Consider the following 5,307-nt stretch of genomic DNA (forward strand, 5'->3'; position numbering starts at 1 on the left):
GTTCTCACTGAATCACTTTCTTCCTTCCTATCCGGCGTGACTTGCTGGTAGGTATAACATTTCTATCAACTGTTCCCAAAACCAAAGTGTTAAGAGGGGAAAATAGCACTCCTGTACTGAATTGATGTCACATATATATAATTTTACTTAATCTGATAACAACCCCATGAACTGTTCCTATATTTTATAGAGGAAGACAATGAGCCCTTGTTAGGTAACTTCTGGAGACTGTGAAATTAGCAAGTGCCAGAAGAGGGACATGTAGCAAGTCTTCCTGATTCCCAGGGCTGATGGTTTTTCTCTGGCCCCACGTTGCTTTCCAGAAAACAGGCAGCGCTGTCGGCTGGCAGTATATCTCTTCTTATCTCACCAAGGCCAAAACATTTGAATATTTTGAATGTGTGTTCAAAATATAAGCCTAAATGTAAAATAGGTTAGATAAAGCAATCACAAGATTGAACCTGAGTTAAAAGAAAATCAAAACTAGAAAAAAAATTTTTTAATGTATATCATGTCCTGTCTTCTTCCCCATATAGACTACTAAGAGAGACAAAAGGCCAAAAAGAAAAACGAGGGAAGGGAGAAAAGAATGAAAGAAAATTCTACCAGATGAAAAACATTCAAAACAAGGACAGTTCAAAGACTATTTATCTCAAGTTATGAACTTACACATAGGAAATAAGATACCCAGTTTGATTCATCTTTAAAAATGTTTGTGATTTAGGCTAGGTGTTGGCAGCTCACACCTGTAATCCTAGCTGCTGAGGAGGCTGAGATCTGAGGATCATGGTTTGAAGCTAACCTAGACAGAAAAGTCTATGAGATGCTTATCTCCAATTAACTACAAAAAAAGCCAGAGTAGATCAGTAGCTCAAGTGATAGAAGCATAGCCTTGAGAACAAAAAGCTCAGGGACTGTGTCCAGACCCTGAATTTAAGCCTGAGTCCTGGCTGGCATACACACACACACACACACACACACACACACACACACACACACACACACACACACACACACACACACACACACACACACACATTATTAAAATAGGATTGCAGTAGGAATTTAGAACAGAAAAAACAATTGAGTCTCATTATTACCATTCATACCATGACCAGCCTTGGGATTTGTGTGTGTGTGTGTGTGTGTGTGTGTGTGTGTGTGTGTGTGTGTGTGTGTGTACGTGCCTGCTAGAACTATCACTATTTACATATGTAGATGTTATCAGATTAAATAAAATTACATATCATATGCATTATGTGTGATAATATATTAATCTATAATATATTATATAATATAATTGTTTATAGTAATTTGTATAATTATTATGTTAATATCGAATGGATTATAACTTATATAATATCTATAGATATATAAAGCAAAATAAACTTTGGAAAATACCTTTTATTGGAGAAATGTACATAGAGTAATAATTAGGTATGCTCCATTTCAGTAAGCTACAGTTAAAGCTATGTGATGACTCTAAGGACAAAATTGTCCTAAGGAACTCTTTCCTGGATGACATGCCCAGAGGTCAAGGAACTCTTCTGCACCACATCTAAAAGGTGAAATGGTTTAGATGGCAGGTAACTCATTGCTGTCATAGGACCACATAACCTCTGTATTCGTTTTCTTTCTTTCTTTCTTCCTTTTTTTTTTTTGTCAGTCATGGTGCTTGAACTCTGGGCCTGGATGCTGTCTCTCAGCTCTTCAGCTCGAGGCTAGCGCTCTACCACTTTGAGCCAAAGCACTACTTCCAGCTTTTTCTGTTTATGTGGTACTGAGGAATCAAACCCAGGTCCTCATGCATGGGAGGCAAGCACTCTACCACCAAGCCACCTTCCCAGCCTCTGTATTAGTTTTCTGTCTAGATCTGCTGATTATTCTGATTTCTTAATTTCTTATTCTCATTTTCAAGTGGTAGAGACCCAAACTGAACAACTTTATTTGAATGAAAGAATTAATCTTTTTTATGGAATTGGAAAATCAAAACAAATCAGGCTTGGCATTACCTAAAATTGGACTGGATATTCAAGCATTACTAACAGCTTTGTTCTCATATCTTGATTCAAAAATGACAACTAGGCTGGGAAGGTGGCTCAGTGGTAGAGCACTTGCCTTGCATGCATAAGGCCCTGGGTTAGATTCCTCAGCACCACATAAGCAGAAAAAAAAGCCAGAAGTGGTGCTATGGCTCAAGTGGTAGAGCGCTAGCCTTGAGCTGAAGAGCTGAGGGACAGCACCCAGGCCCAGAGTTCAGGCCCTATGACCGGAACAACAACAACAAAAAGACAACTAGTCCCTACAATCTTGGAGTCTATGGGAGCCATTAGGCATTATTGCTTTCATTGTTGGGTTCTCCATTAACACCTCCTGATACCTCAGCAGATATCACTCTACCTGTTTCTTCTCTCCTTGTCATTCACTGTCTATGTTAGTTAGCTTCTAGACACTGTGACAGAATACCTGAGACAAGGAAGAGCAGTTTATTTTGGCTTGCAGTTTGAGAAGTTTCAGACCATAGCCATTTGAGTTTGTGGTGGCACAGTAGAATCTTGTAGTAGAGGAAGCCTGTTGATGTCTTGGCGAAAGAGGAAAGAGAGAAAGAGGAGGCACTAGGATCTCAATAATCCCTTTATGATCAACCCTTCATTTCAACACTCCCAATGATCCACTTCAACCTAAAGATTGAAAGAGTTATTTAGGCTCGTGGATTCAGAGGTTTTACCCATGGTCAGCTGGCTCTGGTGGGACCTGTAGAGAGTCAGAGCACCCTGACGTGACAGGTCTTGAAATAGAGAGAGGTAGGAAGGGGCCAGGATCTCATTGCTCCCTTCTGGGCATGCTCCCTATGAACTAACTTCCTTCCAGTAGGCCACACCTCCTCCTGGAAGTTCCACTGACTTCTTCTCTCTTACACCACATGCTAGCGATGAAGCCTTCAACACAAGGGCCTCAGGGGACCTGTAGATTCAAACCATAACATCCTCCTTACTTTTCTTTTCCAGGAAATTTTATCTTCTGGTTGTTGCTAATCAAGTTCCTCTTTTCCACCTTCATCTTACTATGATTAATTCCTCCCTCCTTTCCAAACCTTTGCAAACCACTGGCATAAACTGAGTTTAGTCTCCAGTCTGAGTCCTCTTGAATCTCCTCTTCTAGTGAGTGATTAAACAATCAAATCAGAGTTAGTGATACTTTTATATGTCTTCTACTTGAAAGCATGTGGTGGCTAAATGCTTGCTTACAAAATAAGCTTCAAACATCCATGTTGGTTGGCTGACAAGTCCATTCATGTTTTTTCCTACCTGTTTCTGGGCCATTTTCCTATACACAGCCTGAGTTGTATATTCTGGTCTGCTTGTGCTTTCCAAAATGTGCCGTGACACATCTTTTGCTTTGGCACATACTGTTCTCTCCACCTACAATACCTGTCTACTCCTTCAGCTCCCACCTGTCTGCCCAACTGCCATACATCTCGTCCTTAGAGACAGGATGTCTCATAGAAGCATGTTGGGAGTTAATTGGGAGCTTGTCCTCTGTAGTTCATTTAGAACAGCCTCTATAGTGTCTTGTAATTGGTCAGACACATGTTTGGTAAATAGAAGGGTGAACTGGTGTCATTCAAACAATAAAGTTTCAGAAAATGATGAATAGGGTGAAGGGCATGGGAATAAGACAAAGCTTTGCAGCTGGGCGCCGGTGGCTCCCACCTGTAATCCTAGCTACTCAGGAGGCTGAGATCTGAGGATCACAGTTCAAAGCCAGCCTGGGCAGGAAAGTCTGTGAGACTCTTATCTCCAATAAACCACCAGAAAACTGGAAGTAGTGCTGTGGCGCAAGTAGTAGAGCTCTCGCCTTGAGCTGAAGAGCGGAGTGAGAGTGCTCAGGCCCAGAGTTCAAGCCCCACGACCAACAAAAAAAGAAAAAAAAGAAACAGAAAAAGCTTTGCAAAGTTATGCAAAAAGACCACAGGCCCTACAGAAGACATCAGATCTTGGGCATCATTATCCTTTTCTTTTTTTTTTTCTTTTTTTTTTCTGCTGTTTTCCTATGTGTCATTAGCAGGTACTTTTGTTTGCTTCTGCACGTTTGGCTGCCTCCCAGATAACTGAGGCCATAAAATACAGGGAGACAGAACAGTGCATTTGTGAAGCAGACCTCACCTTTATGAATAATCAATTGAACTTCTTCAACAAACTGCATAACTTCCTTCTGAGCCAGGAAATTCTCTTTGGGGAGTCTGGCAGGGTGGAGTATCCTCTCTTGTAATGCACGCACACACACACACACACACACACACACACACACACACACACACATTCACATTGAGATTATCCTGATTAGTCATAAACAAACAGAAACTCATACAGAACTAAGAACCACAAGGGAAGGATAAATTCCAATGCAACCCCAGTTCAATCCCTTACAGCCCATATCTCAGCCCTAGTTTTCTTAGTGTCTCTGGTTTCATGAAAGAAAAAAAAGAGAGAGAGAATGCTGTGTAACTGTTTTATTTCTTTTTATTTCACTGTAGTGAACTATATGTTCATCTTTTAAGTGGACAATTTATTGGCATCCATTACATGTAACATTGCACAGCTATCACGACTACCTTCTAGTGCCACTAATGAAACTCTGTACCCAGGAAGCAGTTAATTTCCATTCACCCTTACTACATTTCCTACTAGCCTTAAATCTACTTTCTGTGTCCAGAAATTTACCTGTGCTATAGATAGATACTTCATATAAATCTAATCATGTAATTTTTTGTTGGATTTTTTGTGCTAGTCCTGGGGCCTGGGCACTCAGGGAGCTATTCCTGAGCTTATTTTTTTCTCAAGGCTAGTACTCCACCACTTTGAGCTACCACGCCATTTCCAGCTTTTTTGGTAGTTCACTGAAGACAAGAGTCTCATTGAACTTTCCTGCCTGTGCTGGCTTTGAACTATGATCCTCAGGTCTCAGCCTCCTGAGTAGCTAGAATTATAGGCATGAGCCACTGGCACCCTGCCATCCAATTCTTCTGCATCTCATTTATTTTTCTGAGCATCACATTCTCAAATAGTGCCCATATTGTAGTATGTTGCAGTCCTTCGCTCCTTTCTACAGCTGAATAATACTCCATTTGTTCACGCATTAATTTGTTGGTAGCCCCTGGGGTTGTTTCTGCCTTTTGGATATTGCAACTGAGGCTGAACACTGGTGCTCCCAGAGGTATCTTTAGCCCCTATTTTCAGTTCTAGGCACGTAGCTAGGAGTAGAATATCCATGTCCTATGGGAAAGCCATCTAAAACTCTTTGAGA

Source organism: Dipodomys spectabilis, unplaced genomic scaffold (genome assembly GCF_019054845.1).
Source record: "Dipodomys spectabilis isolate Male_0828 unplaced genomic scaffold, ASM1905484v1 ptg000051l, whole genome shotgun sequence".
Classification (NCBI taxonomy): Eukaryota; Metazoa; Chordata; class Mammalia; order Rodentia; family Heteromyidae; genus Dipodomys; species Dipodomys spectabilis.